Source organism: Macrotis lagotis, chromosome 3 (assembly GCF_037893015.1).
Source record: "Macrotis lagotis isolate mMagLag1 chromosome 3, bilby.v1.9.chrom.fasta, whole genome shotgun sequence".
NCBI lineage: Eukaryota > Metazoa > Chordata > Mammalia > Peramelemorphia > Peramelidae > Macrotis > Macrotis lagotis.
In genome coordinates, this window is record NC_133660.1 from 163700528 (window position 1) to 163721233 (window position 20706).

The window sequence follows — 20706 nt, forward strand, 5'->3', positions numbered from 1 at the left end:
ATAGGTTTAAGAAGAAAAATAAGAGATCCAATTTGGAACATATTTACAGCAAACAATTTTCACAATTACATACCTGAAAATGTAATAGGTGGATTTGATGCAGACAAATAATTATAATTCAAAAATATATGACAAGTGAATTAAAGAGGTAAAACAGTGCTATGAGAGGTCAAATGAGGAAAAGTCTTTGCTGACTTAGGGGATCTAGGAAAGCTTCAGAGAATGCCATTATTTGAGTTGGGCTTTAAAGGATAAGTAAGAATTCAACTATTTAGCTAAAGCTCAAGGATAGATGTGATTAGAGGAAAGAGTAAATAGGAGAAAGTAGTTTGGAAAAGTAAGATTATGCTCCCAGATAGCCCCAAAAGTTAGACATCTTTTAGTTACCTTTTCACATCTTCCAAACATGATAATTCAGGTCACTGAATCTGTAAATTCAACTCAATAACCACAGTACAGATTTGGACTAGAGAGGGGAGGTCATTGCTAAATAGAGTGACCATAAGCAAAGATGAAAAAGGAAGGGAAATTCTGGGTGGTGCAGTGAATAGAGCACTGGCTTGGCATTGGAGTACAAGAGTTCTGAATCCAGCTTCAGACACTTGACACTTACTAGTTGTATGACCTTGGACAAGTCACTTAACCCTGATTGTCTCAAATCCAGGATCATCCCCAGTTTTCCTGATTCATATCTGGCTACTGAACTCAGATGACTCTGGAGGAGAAAGTGAGGCTGGTGCTTAGCACAGCACTCCCCTCACTCAAATACAATTTGCTTGCTTATCATGGAGTCATCTCCCTTACACCATGGTTGGTCTTTTGAGAACAAAGGACATACATCATTCAAAAGATAAATAAATCAGTTTGACTGTAGCCTATTAATTTAGTGAAGTAGTGACAAATAATAAAAATTGGGAGATTCTATTATAAAGTTTCTTGATTAACCAGTTCATTTTATTACTCCTATGTGTAATGTGAAACTACTGACATTTTTGAGGATAATATGATCATAGATTTAGACTCTAGGAGTCATCTGGCTCAAATCTCTCATTTTACAGATTGAGGATATGCTAATATTATGCTCGAAGTACAGCTTTATGAAAGTATGATAGAATTCAGGAGGGACTGGGGCAGAGAGAGAGATGGTAAATAATTAGATAAGTTAAGAGGCTAATTCAGTATCAAAAATAAAATAAAAACTAGTGTGGGGATGGCACTACAGGAGGACTTACCTGTAAGAGAAATGATGAAGGCAGAGAGTGTGGCAGATGGAATCAATGATGGTTTTGAATGTTCAAACATGAGTAACTGAATGCATGCAGGACTCAGTAGAAGTGAAAGGTTTGTGCTGAACATAGAGCTACAGAAGTAATCCCAATTCCTTTGTTCATCCAGTCATTAAAATTTATTGAGCCTCTCCCATGTACAAGACATTGTTCTAGGAACTTATAGGTCAGCAGAGGTGATCATTGTCCATGGGGGTGTGAATTGGCATCTCCATGGAGAGTCAAGAGAAATGAACAGAAAATTGACCTTGGAAAAATTTAGTAGGAGGGAGGAGGAGAAGAACCCACCAAATAAGACAGAGAAGTACTCAGACAGGAGAACCATGATGGTTTCATGAAAGATAGTTGAATTCAGTTCACAGAATCTCAGATTGGGAGAAAACTCAGATGTCAACTTTTTCTAAAAAGGATTTTCCTCTCCAGCATCAATCAATCAATCAATCAATCAATCATGTAACAAGTATTTCCTAAGCATCATCTATGTTTCAGATTGTGTCAGGTACTGGGGATACCAAGACTAAAGCAAAAGAGTTCTTACCTTTAAGAAGCTTACATTTTTATCAAGAAAGAGCACATGCATGAATATAAATATTTACCAAATGAATACAAGATAAAATATTTTTGCAGCAGTTGTGGGGATGAGGAAAGGTTTCATCCAGGTCAACTTGTGCCAAGAGAAGTTGTGACTGGCATACAATCAGTATTTGTGAGTGGGACTTGAACCCATATCTTCCTAACTCCTAAATGGAGCTGGATGTCTAAACACTCTGAAATGCTAGGGTCTTCAATATTATAAAATTCTGGGAAATGAAAGCAGCAGATGCAGATTTGCACATTTCAAAAGGTTGAAGAATGTGAGAAGATAGGTAGAAGAGATAGTAGGGGCAAGTGGAAAACTTTAAAAATGTACATTTGAAATCAGAAAGGAAGATTCTTGGGAGGACAGCTTAAAGAAATTGGGAGGCAAATAATCATAGTAGGTATAAGAGGATGGAGTCAAGGGCATAAAGAGTTGCTCTAAGAAATAAGATTATCTATAAAGAGGTGGGGAAGGGAAGATAAGAAGGGAAGAAAGGGGAGACATGTGTGGAGGTGAGGAGTGAGTTGATGGACTTGATTTTTTCCTTTTTTTTTGTTTATATTAAATAAACCAATAGCTTATCTATTTTGTTGTTTTCCCCCATAAAACCAACTCTTAGTTTTATTTACTGACTTGATATTCTTAATTGAGTAGAATTTGGAACTGGGACTGGAGGAAGGTAAAGAAGTTTATCAATAGTTGTTGGTATGAGAAGGTACCTTGAAGAGGTTTGTTTAAAGAGGTTTATTAAATAGAATTGATAATCCAGAAGAAAATCAATTAGATTGTATTCCTTTAAAGTGATTAGCACATTATCTTCATTTTATAGCTTGATGTATGGCAATTAAAGAAAGTTGGGTTAGTAGAAATAGTATAAATCTAGTGAGTCAGGTCAGCATAATTATATTATTTCCTCTCATACCTTTCTGCACTTTGGGGGTTTGAATGAAGAAATCAGGCATGGGGAATGATACAAGGTTAGATATTGTCTCAGTGGACACAGTGCAATGTTAGAAAGACTAGAAAGGAAGAACAAGGTATTAGTAAAATCAGTATTCAAGTAACTGAACACATGCTGTCCAGAATGGACATGGATTAAGTACAAAGGGTGATGTTACTAGATGAGAACACTGATAGACTGAGGTTGGTAAGGGGTACAGTGGATAGAGTGATGGACTTGGAGTTAGGAAGGCCTTAGTTTATTTTATTTATTTTATTTTTTTTTAGGTTTTTTGTTGCAAGGCAAATGGGGTTAAGTGGCTTGCCCAAGGCCACACAGCTAGGTAATTATTAAGTGTCTGAGACCAGATTTGAACCCAGGTACTCCTGACTCCAAGGCCGGTACTTTATCCACTACGCCACCTATCCACCCCGAAGGCTTTAGTTTAAATCCAACTTCAGACACTAAGTGTGAAAGCCTGAGTGAGTCACTTAGACTCCATTTGCTTCAGTTTCCTCATCTGTAAAATAAGGAAAATAATAGTACATATTTTCCAAGGTCTTTGTGAAGATCAAATGAGATAATGTAAAGAACTTAAAACAGTGACTGACACATAGTAATTGCTATATAAATATTAATTATCAGTGAAGTTTGACCAGTTGCCAACTGATCCTGTCTAGGAAGTAGTCCCACCTCAGCCATCTGCTTTTATCTACTGAATCATCTGCCAAGTGATCTGCCAAAGGAACTTGGAAAGGTAATGCCCAGAAGTAGCTTCAATATCAGTCAGCACAAAAAGTTGCCAGAGAAGATGGGAGGAGGTTGGCCATAGCTATCACTGACTCTCAACAAGACTGATCTCTGGGTCATACATGGTTTACTCATGTTCTAGAAGATGTTAATTCCAGAGCAGCCCTCCTTCACTCTCATTAAATGACAGTCCATCTCTTTTCTTGAATATATTCTTCCTTAATGATGTTTTATACTATTTTCATTATGTAAGTTATTATTGATAACATGCTACAGTCATACCCAACACACATCTTTCTAATAATAACAATAATAGCAACTAGTATTTATATACCTCTTTAGATTTGCAAAGTCCTTTACATATGTATTATCATTTTCTCCTCATAGAAACACTATTGTAGTTCAGAGATTTTCATTGTATTCTGCTCTCCATGATCTCATTTGGAGTTTTCTCACTAAATTTTACAAAGAAACTAATAGCAGAAAAAGGTTAAGTGACATAAAGGGTGATACTGCTGGTAAATGACTGAGGCAGAATTGGATCTTGAGTTTTCTTGACTCCAAGTCCAAAGCTATTCTAATAACTGTTAGTTTCTACTAAGTTTTTATCCTAAGATCATGGCTCACAACCATAAGAACATCATTGGCAGCATTCTGGAGTAAAAAACCGAAACTTTGAAAAATGGATTTATATAACAAAGATCAACTTGATATCATTGAAAGAACCAAATTTGTAAAATGAAAAAGCTGGATGAGATGACCTTGAAATTGTCTCTCAGCTCTAAATTGTGTATGTGTGTATGTGTGTGTGTGATTATATTCTGCTACTAGAGTGAAAGTCCTATGAAGGCAGGGTCTTATTTAAGTCTTGCATTTCTACCAGAACCAAACACTGTGTGCTCTGCACACAGTATTTTGAGGAATGGAATGTAAAAAAACCACAGTGCAGATACACAAATTATCATGCACTGTTATTATTCAGAGTTACATTAAACATTCTCCCAAAGAAAACTGACTACCACAAGTCATAGAAGGTTAAAAGATCTTCATCTTTCTTTTAATCCCCCCATTGAGGTAATTGTCTAAAATTAGACTATAAATGATAGCAAATCCAACAATAAGTATTTATTTATTGTGCACTTACTGTAATTTTATATTAGTGTATCATTTTTTATAATTGTATCCCCTGTGTCTGGTACATAGTAGATACTTAATAAATACTTGTTTATTAGTTACCATTTTTGGAGATGTGTATGGCAGAAAAGTAGAAGTCATGGTCCCTGGTTTGGAGGAATGCAGAATGGTGTAGATAATTAATGCACATGAAGGAATTCAGGAAAAAGACAAATACAGTGGCAGACTCTAAGCATTTTCTTGCTGGTGCTATCTGGTACTAGAGGAGGGTTTATCTGAGGACACAGAAGCTCAAACTGAATAAAGAAGGATTATTTCATTCCCAAACTTGATTATTCTCATTTTCCTTGGTTGTAGTTTACCAACTCTTGAGATAGTGTTACCAAATTACAAACTCCTGGAGGGAATCCAGAAAAAGGCAGCTGACATAAATGAGGAAAAAAGAGAGCTAATCGATTCCATGCCTTTTACTCAAATCAGACTTCACTGTCTCATTCCCACTTCCCTTTGAAGACTACCTTCCATCTTCTCTATATATTTAGTCTGTGTATATATATATATCAACAAGTTGTCTTCTCCATTAGAATTGAGCCCCTTGCCCTTCCCCTCCCCCAATATATTTTATTTTATTTTAATTTTTGGTATCTCCAGAGCTTCACACAGTCCGTAGAATGTAAAAATCCTGTGCTAACTGATAGAGGACTAACAATGAAAGGATTATTTAAAGGAATAGAGATATTTAGCCTGGGAGAAAATGAATGGTTTAATTCCTTTTATGAGGAAGTTCCAACAAGTAGAGTTTGACCAAAGTGCAATGAGTTAGTGACTTACCGTAAGAACCTCTTTAAGCAGGTGTTAGTGACCACTTCTCTAAGATGTTGAATAGGGGAACTCTTATTTTGGTACAGTTTGGACCAGATGTTCTCTAAGGTCCCTTCCAAGTTTGAGATTCTATGAAGATTAAGAAATGACTTCACAAATGAGAGTTGAAACCATGATGAAAATTGACCTTTCAAAGGACAAGGGTCTAAAGGCCAAGGACTGGTCTTAATCTGTGTAAGAATTATTGTGGAGGGTTGGGGTGATTGGAGAATTATTTACATTTTATGTCCTTTTTTGTTTTAAAATGCTCAGATCTGTCATTTTAAATGCAGACTTCCTGCTCTTTCCACATCATGAATATAATCAAGATAAAAAGAGGGAAAGGACCGAGATGGAAATATTTTTGCTTAGGGGTATATTCGGGAATTTGAACAAATTAGGGTTACCCAAAAGCAAAAGGAATCTCATTTGATATGATTAATCAATGAGAAATCAATTAAATGGTTTATCAGTTTCAAGGACAATGGAAAGAACACAATTTCCCTCCTCTCTGGGGAAAATTTCTATTGAATTGAGGAGAAGCTTTTTTCCAAAGATGTGAAACCTCCAGAAGTCTTATGTTTCCCCTGAGTAAAGCCTAGGTACTGAAGACTATAAGAGGAAGGAAAATACAGAGATACAGGTCTGCCTTGCTATAGCAACCAGCAGCTCCCATATCTCCTATTCCACTTCATGGATCCCTGAGTTGGCAGATTGAATATTTTAAAAATTATATTTTAAATAAATTATTTAAAATTCAAAAAAGTATCTCACCCAATATTTCATCCAATTTCCGTAGCCCAATGGCCTCCCTTTAGTCCTCCTTCATCTCTGCAATATTTTCTGATCATTCTATCTTACTAGATACCCTCTTTTCCTTTGGCTTCAGACAGCATCCTCTCCTGGCTTTCTAGTGACCTCTCCAAACTTTACATCAATTAATCCTAACTCTCAGACTAACTCTCAATGAAATATTCTAGGATGCTTCTGTGATAATATACTATTGTATTATTGTAATCTCTATATGTATCTTATGCCCCAATTGAATTGTAAACTCTTTGTAACAACAATAACAACAGCTAGCATTTATATAGCCCCTACATAGACCTTATGATAAGTACTTTATAGATATTATCTTATTGATCTTATCCTGGAAGGCAAGTACTACTACTACTGCCATTTAACATTGAAGAAGTTAAATGAATTGTTCAAGGTAACATGTAGTCTCAGAATGAAATTGAACTCAAGTTTTCCATGACTCTAGGTCCAGCAGTTGATCCACTGTGTCCCCTAGTTTTTCTGTGTCCCCCAACCTTTATTTGAGGAAACATTTAAGGCAGTATTTTGTTTAAATGTTTAAAAATAAAAGTAAACAAGAAGTTCAAACAGATCTTAGTGATTTGGTACATTTACTACATTTTAGTCTGGTAAAGAAATATGTAGAAGATCATCTATATAAGCCTGGCCCATTCTCACATTAATGATGCCTTTGGTTCATATATAAACCAGTCTCATATAAAGAGTTTTTAGAAATGAATAAGTTGGCAGTTGATATTCTGAGTCACTTTATTTTTTCTAATAACAAAGTTCAAGATACCCCCCAACCTTTTTTTTTTGCAAGGCAATGGGGTTAAGTGGCTTGCCCAAGGCCACATAGCTATATAGTTATTAAGTGTCTGAGGTCAAATTTGAACTCAGGTACCCCTGACTCCAGGGCAGTTGATCTATATTCACTGCACCACCTAGCCGAACCCTCCTCCCCCACTCTTGAGACTTCCCTTTCAAATGCCCTGAAGCTCAATTCCTCAATACTCTCAAAATTGTGTGAACAACTTTGACAAGGACCTTCTCTATAATTTTTCTAGTCTAACTGGGTTTCCCATCTTAGTTTTCTTCAGTGTCTTAACAAAGTATCTCCCAGTTATTTTTTTATTTTGGTTTGAATTTGTGATTCCCTGGGTCACTGAGAGGTTGAGGCACTGAGAGGGTTAAGTGACTTTTCTATTATAAAGTAAATATCAGTAAATAATATTCTATTATAAAGTAAATATCAGTACTGGAACCTAGGTCTTTCTGACTTTGAGGCTAACTGTTTTATTATCTTACATGCATATAGCATAAGTTCATAAATTACTCTAGATTGATAGAGCATATATTAAGAATTTTTTAAAGAGTTCATTTTATTTTGGTAAATATTTAGTAAATAAAAATATATTGCTGTTATTGTGTACAATGTTCTCCTGTTCTGTTCACTTCACTCAGCCTCAATTCATGTAAGTTTTTTCAGGTTTTTCTGAAATCATCTTCCTTCCTCCCTCCCTTTCTTCTCTCTCCCTCCCTTCCTCCTTCCCTTCTTCCCTCCCTCCCTTCCTCTTTCTTTCTTTCTTTCTTTCTTTCTTTCTTTCTTTCTTTCTTTCTTTCTTTCTTTTATTTTTCTTTCTCTCTTTCTTTGTTTTTTTTCTCTTTCTGGTTTCTTTGTTTCTTTCTTGACGTGGTCCTGTGTCTTAAGGCCATTTCTTTTTTATTGTTATTATATTATTTTTTCCAATTACATGCAAAGATAGTTTTCAACATTCATATTTTTGGTAAGTTTTTGAGCTTCACATTTTTCACATCCAAACTCCCTTGAGTTTCACGTTTTTCCACCCTCCATTCCCTCCCTCTTTCTCAGGACAGTAAGTAATCTGATAAGGGTTGCACAAGTGCAAATATATTTCAATATGTCATATTGTAAAAGAAGAATTAGAACTAAAGGAGAAAAAACTGTGAGAAAAAGAAACTTAAAATAAGTTTTAAAAGGTGAATATAGTATGCTTTTGTTGGCATTCAGACTCCATAGCATTTTTTTCCCCTGGATGTGGATGGCATTGTCCATCTCAAGTCTTTTAGGATGCCCTTAATGAATTGCTATTTGGAGTTGCATTCATCATAGTTGATCATCTCACATTGTTGCTTTTAATGTGTGCAATGTTCTCTGGGTTCTGCTCACTTCAGAATCAGTTTTTGCTTGTCATTTCTTCCTCTTTTTTAATTTGTCTATTTTTTCCAACTACATGCAAAGAAAGTTTTCAACATTAATTTTTCTGTGAGGTTTTGAGTTCCATATTTTTTCTCCCTCCCTCCCTCCATCCCTTCCTCCCTCCCTCCCCCTGACAGCAAGTAATCTGATATAGATTATACATATACTGCTATGTTAAACATATATCAATATTGTTGATGATGATGATGTCCTTCAGTCCCATAGAAGGGCTTGACATTGGGGAGGCAACACCATGACAAGCACATGAACTGTATTTGAAGTCCCCCAGTCTCACTTTCTCTTCCAGAGTCATTTAGGTCCAGTGGCCAGCTATGAATAAGATGACTGGAGATGGCCTTCCTGGAGGAGACACAATCAGGGTTAAATGACTTGCCCAAGGTCACACAGTTTGTAAGGGACTAGTATCTGAGGCTGGATGTGAGTTCAGGTCTTCATGATTCCAGGGCCAGTGTTTTGTTCACTGTGGAATACTGTAAGATATGTGATATTATTATATCAAATTTGTTGATGAGGAAACTGAGTCTGAGTCTCTTACCCAGGTTCACACAGTGAGTCTGAGACAGAATTTGGACTTGGGTTTTCCTGATTCTAATTCTCAGTATTTTTGTCAAGAAAACTCCAAAAAGAATCATAAAGAACAGGACATGACTGAAAAACAACTAAAAAATGTTTCAGGTGCTTTGCTAAGTGATGAGCAGAATTCAAGGTTTTGGTTCAAGAAGGAAGAGACTGATAGCCAGACTGTATAAAAAATTTCCTAGAAGTCTGATTCCAATCAGGAAGAAGAAAAAGAATTTGTTCAACAGTCCAAAAATCAAGAAAAGTGAAAAATAAGATGTATGCTTGTAGTCCTCATGATGATTAACTATGGAGTCAAAGTAAAAAATTATATTTCCTATAGGAATTGTCTAGATGCTCATATTTGATGATTATATTGTGCACATTGGTTTTGTTTTAAAAGACACATTTATTCAGCGTCATGATCAGACTATTACATTTAGCAATCAACAGCATGGGCACAAAAAAAATCTACATTAAAACCCTTTGTTGGAATACTTTACACACTTTCCACAGAACAGAAACTAAAATAATCTGTCATACAATTAGTCACAAATACAGTCCTGGTGTTTTTTTTGCCCATACACAAAAAGTATTGTCTAAAACATGTCTTCTTGGAGCAGCTAGGTCCTGCCACCACTGTGCTTGGCTGAGTTCACAAATCTGTTGTAATCTGTAGTTTCCCTGTCATTTCTCTGGTGCTCCTCTCCTGCTAAGCTTCGTTTCCTAACAGTAATTAAAATCTTCTGCCACTGCCGTAAATACTGCTACTACTGGAACCACCATAGCCGCCTTGGTTACATGGTTTGGCAAAATATTGGCCCCCACCATAAGGGCCTGAGCTCCTGCCTCCAAAGTTTCCTCCCTTCATGGGACCAAAGTTTGAAGACTGATTGTTGTAGTTGCCAAAATCATTGTAGCTTCCACCATCTCCAGAGTTGCTTCCGTCATTTCCAAATCCATTGTAGCCATCTCCATTGCCACCATATACTCCTCCACCAAGACTGCCACCAAAACCACCACGACCAATGAAGTTCCCACCACAGCCAAAGTTATCATTTACATCAAAGCCACCTCTCCGGCCACCACCAAAGTTTCCAGAACCACTTCGACCTCTTTGACTAGATGAAGCACTGGCTATTTCTTGCTTAGACAAGGCTTTCCTTACTTCACAGTTGTGGCCATTCACAGTATGGTATTTTTGAATGACAATCTTATCCACAGAATCATGGTCATCAAAAGTAACAAAAGCAAAGCCTCTCTTTTTGCCACTGCCTCAGTCAGTCATGATTTCAGTCACTTCAATTTTTCCATATTGTTCAAAATAGTCTCTTAGGTGATGCTCTTCAGTGTCTTCCTTAATGGCACCCACAAAGATCTTTTTCACAATTAAGTGGGCACCTGGCCTTTGAGGGTCCTCTCTGGAAACAGCTCTCTTTGGTTCAACAACTCTGCCATCCACTTTGTGAGATCTTGCATTCATGACTGCATCTACCTCTTCCTCTGTGGCATAGGTAACAAAACCAAAGCCCCTGGACCGTTTGGTGTTTGGATCCCTCATTACCACGCAGTCTGTAAGTGTGCCCCATTGCTCAAAATGGCTCCGTAGGCTCTTGTCTGTTGTCTCAAAGTTCAGACCTCCGATGAAGAGCTTTCACAACTGCTCAGGCTCCTTGGGCCACTCTGACTTCGATATGGTGAAAGTGATAGCTGTCGCTTCAGCGATCCTTCCAGATTGTTTCAAAACTAAAATACTGAAGAGTCTCTTAAATGAAATCTATCATACACAAAAAGTTATTTTTGTTCAGTTGTGTTTAACTCTTTGTGACTTCACTGGGAGTTTTCTTGGCAAAGATACTAGAGTGGTTTTCCATTTCCTTTTCTAGTTCATTTTGTAGATGAGGAAACAGAGGCAAATAGAGTGAAGTGACTTGCCCAGAGTCACAGGGCTAGTGAGAGTCTGAGGCTAGATTTGAAATCAGGTCTTCCTGACTCCAGGCCAGTGTTTTATCCATTTAGCTCCCCCAATCACACCAAAAAACCACCAGAAAAACCAAGTGAGTTAAGAATTTCTTTAATCCAGACAATAATGTACAGTTGCTTCTGGAAATTCGAAACTTATAAAGTACTTAAAATATCTGAGTAAAATAATTGTATCTCTAATGAAATTTTGTTTTAATATCCACTAAAATGAAATAACATCCTTCACATTTCTACTCCTGCAAAACTGGATAGTATCCTACCAAGGTATTGTTAGAATACTATTAAGGCAAAAATTAAGTCCTTTCTAATTTCCCACCCCTTTAGCTATGGCATAAAGCCTGGCTCATCTTAATTTCAGGATTGGCTTCTGTATTTAACTAATTAATTGAATCAGAGTATGTCAGCAAAATGATATTAAATTTCTCAAGGAATTTCTTTGTTAAGTTTTCTTGTAAGATCTCAAATACTCACAGCCCTACATTTACAGTAGAAGAACCCAGCAGCTTCCAAGGAACCTTAAATAATCAAACACATTCACCTTCCAGTAACATGCAAAAGACAGAGCTGCCTGGGAGGAATGAGGCAGTCACTTTCCATCAAGAATCACTGTACCACACATCTTGAGAGGGAGGGTGAGACCAAGTTGCAGGGAGGCCTTAGTCATGGACAGTAGCCAAAACTGAAGTTTGTCTAGAAACACTGGAAACACTTTTTTTAAAAAAAAGCTATGACAAGTGACATGGCTTCCCCTAATGAGCAGACACAGCCAAAGACTCAGTTTTATATTGAAAGGCAAACAGCTCTTTGGAGCTACAATAATAGTCCCAAAGACTCTAGTCAGAATAAAGCAATGTCAGTTGAATAAAAAAGATACATCCCACCCCCACCCCACTTCCAGAGGGTTGGTCAGGCCTAAATCTTATCAGGCTTCTGAGAAAGACTCCCAGAGGCCAGGTGATGTCAAACATCCAGACCATAACCCAAAAGAAAAATAAATTCTAAATCCTTTCAGGATAGAAAATGTGTAAAAAAAAAATCTTTTCCCATGTGCCTCCTTCAGGGAGTTTGCTTGAAAAGGTCTAATTTCAAGAGTAAAGGAAAACTCCAAAAAAAATAAAGAGAATACTTTTAAAGGAAACAGAAAAAAAAACCTTTGAGTCATTTCATATATTATAAAGATCTCAGTCACTATTTTGATAAGTCAATAACTCTCAAGAAAATCCAAATGAAAGCTCTATTATTTCTAAGTGAGACCCCACTCTCTAGCATTCACCCCAGGATGTAAAAATCCTTTCTGTAATGCTGTAGGAAATTCTGACTCTGGAAATATGGGTTCAAATCTTTGCTAACTTATGTGACCACGGACAATTTAATTAATCCCTTGATCCTTCAGTTTCCTTGTCTACAAAAGACTTGGACTAGGTGGTGTCTAAAGGCCCTTCCCAGTTCTAACAATGATAACTCACACTTATATGTACTTCAAGGTTAGCAAAGTATCTTACTAAGGCATAGAATACCAGCAGAGCACTATTAAACAATTCTGTGAAGTGGATGCTCTTATTATTCTCATTTTACTGATAAATAAACTGAATCAGAGAGGTTAAGTGACTTTTTTAGGATGATATACCATTTGGACATAGCTCTTCCTGATTACACACACACACACACACAAACACACACACACACACACACACACACACACACACACACACATAGGTACACCAATATATCTCTCTATTGGGAGGTATGCAGATTATGCTATTTAAAAATTTTTTTTTCTTCTTCCTGGGTAGTCATTTAGTGATCTCAATTCAATTGGAAGCAGTAGGAGGAGATATGAAAAAATTACATGAGCAGACAAAATTAGTGTCCTTGAAGACAGAAACATGAATTGAGGGAAGGGAGGAAGGGAGGCATAATATTGCCACTCCCCCCCCCTCAGGTCTGGGGGGCATCCACTGAGATCCTCTGAATCACTATCTCCTTTCAAATTCAGCCCCTGATGATTGGGGGGGAGGGGAGATGTCATTGGCATAAGAAAAATATTTTGTAAACTTAAAACCAGAGAGATGAGGGAGAGTGAGGAACAGAATCTGGGATTATATTATTTTTCAATACACAGCAACTAATAGACTTGTTCATGTTCAGTCCTTTTTCAGTTGTGCCAATCCCATTAGGGGTTCTTGGCAAACAAGGTGGTGTGCCAATTCCTTTAAAGGATGAGGAAACTGAGGCAAACAGGTTTAAGTGATTTACCCAGGGTCATACAGCTAAAAAGTGTCCAAGGATGGATTTGACCTCAGGTCTTCCTGGCTCTTCAGCACTCTTTCTACCGCACCGCCCAGCTAAGTACCTAGTAGATACAAAATAAGTAACTCATCATGTAACCAAATACATAAGAGAGTTAAAACTTTAGTTCCTTTTTATGTTTGTTTCAGCTTTTGACATCCCATCTGGTTATTTTCCTCTTCTAAAATTACATTTTATTAAGGGTCCTAGGAATAATAGGGATTTTAGAAACTCCACAGGCATGACAAGAGAATTTCCAGGGCTACAGGAAACTACAGCCAAAGGTGAAACTAAGAGGAGTGGTCAATACTTTTCTGTAATTTAACTAGGCTTATGTGCTAGGAACACAACTGGAAAGGAGGCTGCTTTGCTTGGGAAAACTCCAACTACTGAGATGCAATTTAGCTAATTTAATCCCATGACAAGCATTGCTTTAGTCTCCAACCCCCAATGACACAGGGCAATAATGTTCTGAAATCTGTATGTTCTGTAGGACTCTTCCCCTTGTCTGGATTTCTGACAGGAAAAGCATCAATGAGCTAGAGTCGACCTAGACTCCATCCTCACCAACACACTCACTTTTCAGACTGGGAGTCAGGAGTCAGGTACCTGAATCCATTTGAAAATATGTTTGTGTGGGGGTGGAGCCAGGATGATGACAAGAGCAGATCTTGTCTTAGGCACTCTCTCATAAAACTTCGAAAGGAAGGACTCTAACTAAACTTTCGAGAGACAGAACTCACAGAGGGACCCGGTGAGGCAGTTCTCCTACTCAAAGTAACCTGGAAAAGAGCAGAAAGGCTCTGCTCCACAGGTCGGAGGGGTGGCCTGCCAGAGGGGTGGCCCACCAGAGCAAAAGAACTTCAGCCTCCCAGAAGCAGCCCCAGGGCACTGGGAGCCATGCAGCTCCCAGCAGCTGGGGAGTTTCCTGAGCTACGCCCTGGGGAGCACCAGGCACAAATTGAGAGAACAGTGGGGGTCCTCTGCCAGAGCGAGCACATGAAGCCCAGCTCTCAGGTCACACAGCAAGCAGCAAGTCCAGATCCATGAAACAGAAGCAGGTGAAGCCCATAAGCAGGATCCCCCAGGGCATGAGCCCATTGAACCTAGGTAGGGGAGTGCAGAGCTCTGCCCCTGGAACAGGACTCTGGGGCTTTGACCACATTCAGATCCTGATCGCAGTCTAGGCTTCCCCATAGAACAGCTGGGCCCCTCCAACCTCAGCCCCGTGGCAGAGGTTGGGCACATATGGTCATTCAAGACCAGGAGGGAGGACAGAGCCTCACACACTGAGACCCTTGTGGGAGTATCCCAAAATCTCAGGAAGCACCTCCAAAACAGGCTTAGGCTGGGAAAATGAGCATGCAGAGAAAAAAGAGGAACACCATTCAGAAATATGTTATCTATGATCCCAAGAAGGACCAAAATACTCAGTCTGAAGATGAGGAAGCACAAGCTCCTGCATCTAAAGACTCCAAGAAAAACAGAAATTGGGCTCAGGCTATGATAGAGCTCAAAAAAGACTTTGAAAATCAAATTAGGGAGTTAGAAGAAAAACTCGGAAAAGAAATGAGAGAGATGCAGGAAAAACATGAAAATGATGTCAGCAGCTTAGTCAAGGAAATCCAAAAAAAAAAAATGCTGAAGAAAATAGCATGCTAAAAACCAGCTTAGGTCAAATGGTTAAAACAGTTCAAAAAGTTATTGAGGAGAAGAATGCTTTAAAAAGCAAAATTGGTTTTCTTATTTTTTAATCAAATTGACCAGAGGTTTATCAATTTTATTGGTTTTTTCATAATACCAACTTTTGGTTTTATTTATAAATTCAATAGTTTTTTTGCTTTTGCTTTTATTAATTTCTCCTTTAATTTTTAGAATTTCTAATTTGGTATTTAATTGGGGATTTTTTATTTGTTCTTTCTCTAATTTTTTTAGTTGCATGTTTAGTTCATTGATGTCCTCTTTCTCCAATTTATTCATGTAAGCATTTAGAGCTATAATATATCTCCTGAGAGTTGCTTTGAATGAATCCCATAGGCTTTGGTATGTTGTTTCATTATTATCATTATGTAGGATAAAATGGTTAATTCTTTCTATAATTTGTTTTTTGGTCCACTCATTTTTTAAAATGAGGTTATTCAGGTTCCAATTTGTTCTGGGTCTATATCTCCTTGGCCCAATATTGCATATGACTTTTATTGCATTGTGATCTGAGAAAGATGTATTCATTATTTCTGCCTTTCTGCAGTTGATCATTAGGTTTTTATGTCCTAGTAAATGGTCAATTTTTCTATAAGTTCCATGTACTGCAGAGAAAAAGGTATATTCCTTTCTATTTCCATTCAATTTCCTCCATAAGTCTACCATATCTAATTTTTCTAACAATCTATTTACCTCCTTAACTTCTTTCTTGTTTATTTTATGATTCAATTTATCTAGATCTGAAAGTGGGAGGCTGAGATCTCCCACTAGTAGAGTTTTGCTGTCTATGTCTTCCTGTAGATCTTTCAGCTTCTCCTCTAGGAATTTGGATGTTGTCCCACTGGGTGCATATATATTCAGTATTGAAATAACTTTATTGTCTATGATACTTTTTAGGAGGAGAAAGTTTCCTTCCTTATCTCTTTTAATGCTATCTATTTTTTGCTGCTGCTTTGTCTGAGATAAGGATTGCTACCCCTGCTTTTTTTTTTACTTCAGCTGAAGCAAAATATATTTTTCTCCAACCTTTTTACCTTTACTCTATATGCATCTCTCTTCTTCAAATGAGTTTCTTGTAAAGCAGCATATTGTAGGATTCTGGTTTTTAATCCACTCTGCTATTCGCTTACTTTTTATGGGAGAGTTCATCCCATTCACTTTCAAAGTTATGATTACTAATTCTTTATTGCCCTCCATGCTATCTTCCCTCTGTTTATATTTTTCCCACTTCCCCCCCTTATCCATATTCCCCAGTACTTTGTTTCTGAATACCACCCCCCTTCAGTGTGTTTGCCCTCCTATCTCACCCTTCCCCTTTCTTTCCCCTTTCCCTTTTCCCCTTTTCCCTTCCCTTCCTTTTGTTAGTTCCCCTTTTTTCCTCACTCCCCTTCCCTTTCTCCGCCCCCCTCCCCTTTTCCCCTTTTAATACTTGAAAGGTTAGATGTTTTATAAGTTAATTGAGTATGTGTAGGTTGACTTTAAGCCAAGTCTGATGAGAAGAAGATTCAGGTGTTTATCCTCTGTTCCCTTCTTCCCCTCTATTACCATAGGTATTTTGTACCTCTTAGTGTAATGAGATTTACCCCATTCAATCCTCTCCCTCCTCCCATCTCTTTCCTGTCCCCTCCCTTTTAAGGAGGCAGTGTTTTTTAGATCATTCTATCTGAGTCATAGAAAATTCTGAGTGTCTGTCACTTCTAGTTAACTATACTCTATATTAGAGTCTTTCTCCCAAGTGTGGTTAAATTCAGTTATATCCCATTAGATAGCAGTCTCATGGTCCATCATTTCTGGCTAGGTATTTTCTCTCTGTTAGAGTTACAATTCTTAACATTTATGAGAATCTTTTTCCCCATGCAGGGATAGAGCCAGTTTCAACTTACTGGATAGCAGTTTTTTTTTCCTTTTACCGCTCCCCCCCCCTTTCTTTTTTCTTTTCATGTGTCTCTTTTTTTAGGTTTTTTTTTTTTTTGCAAGGCAGTGGGGTTAAGTGGCTTGCCCAAGGCCACATGGTTAGATAATTATTAAGTGTCTGAGACTGGATTTGAACCCAGGTACTCCTGACTCCAGGGCTGGTGCTTTATCCACTGTGCCACCTAGCCACCCCTTTTCATGTGTCTCTTGAACCTCCTGTTTGATGTCCAAATTTTCTATTTAGCTCTGGTCTTTTCATCAGGAATTTTTGGAATTCTTCCATTTTGTTAAATGTCCATCTTTTTCCCTGGAAGAGAAGGCTCAGCTTTGCACCATAGTAGATTCTTGGCTGCATTCCAAGCTCCCTTGCTCTTCAAAATATCTCATTCCAGATCCTTCGATCCCTTAAGATTGATACAGCCAAGTCCTGCATGATCCTTACTGTGACTCCTTGATATTTAAATTGTTTCTTTCTGTCTGCTTGCAGGATTTTCTTTTTTAGCTGATAGTTCTGGAATTTGGCCACAACATTCCTTGGTGTTTTCATTTTAGGGTCTTTTTTTGGAGGGGATCGATGTATTCTTTCAATAACTACTTTGCCCTCTGGTTCCATGATATCAGGGCAGTTTTCCATCACTAGATCCTGTAATATTAAGTCCAGGCTTTTTTTTCTCTTCAATGTTTTCAAGATGTCCTATAATTCTCAGGCTGCCCCTCCTCAATCTATTCTCTACATCAGTGGTTTTGTTGATGAGGTATTTTACATTTTCTTTAACTGGCTCTTGCTGTCTCATGGAGGCATTAGTTTCTGCAGACTCCATTCTTTTTTTTTTAGGGAGGAGTTTTCTTCATTAACCTTTTGCAACTCCTTTTCCAATTGGTCAATTCTAGTTTTGAACGATCTTTCCATTTGACCAATTGAGGTTTTCAGAGAATTATTTTCTTTTTGCATTTGCCCAATTGAGGATCTGAGAGAATTATTCTCATTTTGTATTTGTCCAATTGTACTTTCTAAGGATTTGTTTTCTTGTTGCAAAGTATTAATTGTCTCTCCCAAATTTTCCAGTTGATTTTTAATCTCCTTCCTTATTTCTTCAAGGAAGTCTTTCTGTGCTGAAGACCAGATCGTAATCTCCTCAGAAGTTCTAGGTCTTTCTGAGTTAGGGTCTTTCCCTTTCAAGAATTTTTCTATGGATCCACCTTTTCGCTGACCCTTCTTCATTTTGCCAAGACCTTGAGTTGGGGAGGGGCTGGTTCACAGGCACTTGGAATCACTAAAGGCTGTACTCACTGAGTGCAATTTCTCTGGATGGCCAGTAGGAGGTGCTGGTTGCTTTCCCTGTAGTATCTGTGACCTTGATTGAGGCCTTCTCCCTTTGCTTGAAGGGAGGAGTTGGAGCTATTGAATTCTTTTGCCTTCTATCAATGGTGCTCTTTACCCTGGCCTGAGGTCATTCCTCAGCTGAGCTGGTTCTTCTGCTCACACACCTGGGCCTGAGGCTGAAGTAGTCTATAATTATTTGTTTCAGGAAGAGGCCTCAGCAGTAATGGAGGTGTGGACTCTAAGTTCCTCAAACTAGAGGAACCCAGGGTTGGTGTCCGCAGCTCTCCTGCACTAGAACTCTCCCTCCAGCCCTGTCGGCAAGCTCCAGAGGGACAGCACCAACCCTAGTGCCTCTGCTTCCTATTTGATTCAAGCCCCTGCCGTCTAGCCCCACCACTGATCCAGCAGGTCTGACTCTCAGGCCCTCAGACTTCAGGCTCCAATTCAGCTGCTAATCTGGCTGATCCGGGGCTGATCCTCCCTCTGAGCCCAGACTCACCCGCCCGAATTCTTCCAAGGCTGTTGCAGGAGACAAATCCTGAGGTAGATGTTCTTTCTCCTGGCTTTTCTTTCTGGGTTTTGTGGGTTGGATTTCTTTTAAGAGGTTTGTTTCATATGCTAGATGAGGAAAGATCAGGAGACTTTAGAACTGTGCCTGTCTTCTCTCCACCATCTTGGCCGGAAGAACATTTTTGTTGTTTCTCCATTAGTTGTGTCTTACTCTTCCTGATCTCATTTAGTGATTTTCTTGGAAAAGATACAAGTGGCCGTGCATGGAGCCCTCAAGCACTCCCCTGCCTCCTGCCCCTCCACCCTCACCCCCACTTTGTGCTGGGACCCCAGGAACCCCTGGTCCCTCTGCCCCATTCCATCTGTCCACTTCTTCACCCTCCATGGCCAACAAGAAAGCCTTTGATGATGTTGTAGAAGAAAGAGTGATCAATGAAGAATTTAAAATATGGGAAAAAAATACTCCTTTTCTCTATGACCTAGTGTTGACCCATGACCTTGAGTGGCCCAGCTTAACTGCACAGTGACTTCCAGATATGACCAGACCTGCAGGTTTTTAGCATTCATCGACTTGTCCTGGGTACATACACATCAGATGAACAGAACTACCTTGTGATAGCTAGTGTGCAGCTTCCCAATGATGATGCTCAGTTTGATGCCTCTCACTATGACAGTGAGAAAGGAGAATTTGGAGGCTTTGGTTCAGTTAGTGGGAAAAATGAGACTGAAATCAAGATTAACCATGATGGTGAAGTGAGCAGGGCCCGTTCTATGCCCTAGAATCCTTGTCTCATTTCAACAAAGACTCCATCCAGTGATGTTCTTGTTTTAGACTACACCAAGCACCCTTCAAAACCAGATCCTTCTGGGGAGTGTAACCCAGACTTGCGTCTCTGGGGACATCAAAAGGAGGAGCCCAAATCTCAGTGGACACTTGCTTAGTGCATCAGATGATCATATCATCTGCTTATGGGGCATCAGTGCAGTTCCAAAGGAAGGTAAAGTAGTGGATACAAAGACCATATTCACAGGACACACAGCAGTAATTGAAGATGTTTCTTGGCACCTGCTCCATGAATCTCTCTTTGGATCAGTTGCTGATGATCAGAAGCTTATGATCTGGGACACACAGTCAAACAATACTTCTAAACCAAGTCACTCAGTGGATGCCCACACTGCTGAAGTAAATTGTCTCACTTTCAATCCTTATAGTGAGTTCATTCTTGCCACAGGATCAACTGATAAGACAGTTGAATTGTGGGATCTTAGAAATCTGAAACTAAAGTTGTATTCCTTTGAATCCCATAAAGATGAAATATTCCAGGTTCAATGGTCTCCCCACAATGAAACTATCTTGGCTTCTTATGGCACTGATTGCAGGCTAAATGTCTGGGACTTAAGTAAAATTGGAGAACAGTCCCCTGAATATGCAGAAGATGGACCACCAGAATTATTGTTTATTCATGGTGGTAACACTGCCAAGATATCCAATTTCTCTTGGAACCCCAATGAATCTTGGGTTATTTGTTCTGTATCAGAAGACAATATCATGAAAGTTTGGCAGATGGCTGAGAATATATACAATGATGAAGACCCTGAAGGAAGCATGGATCCAGAAGGACAAGGGTCCTAGACATGTCTGCATTGGTGCTGATTTTTAGACTCCCCTTTCTTCACAAACTGAGATTGATTTAACACTGGTTTTGAGACAGATTTTTTTTGTCCAGATATTCTTCTATAGGCACCTGTTAACCCAGAAAGTGAATGATTTCTGACTATTAACTGTGGTGGGGGGGAGGGGGGGGGTGACTTAGCAGAGCCACAGACCCATATTTA

The 20706-nt window shown here is 38.6% G+C and overlaps 2 pseudogenes; one reads left to right on the plus strand and one right to left on the minus strand.

Moving 5' to 3' along the window:
• Window positions 1–9885: 9885 nt before the first annotated feature.
• Window positions 9886–19255, minus strand: LOC141519244 (heterogeneous nuclear ribonucleoprotein A1-like; annotated as a pseudogene).
• Window positions 19206–20503, plus strand: LOC141516304 (histone-binding protein RBBP4 pseudogene; annotated as a pseudogene).
• Window positions 20504–20706: the final 203 nt, after the last annotated feature.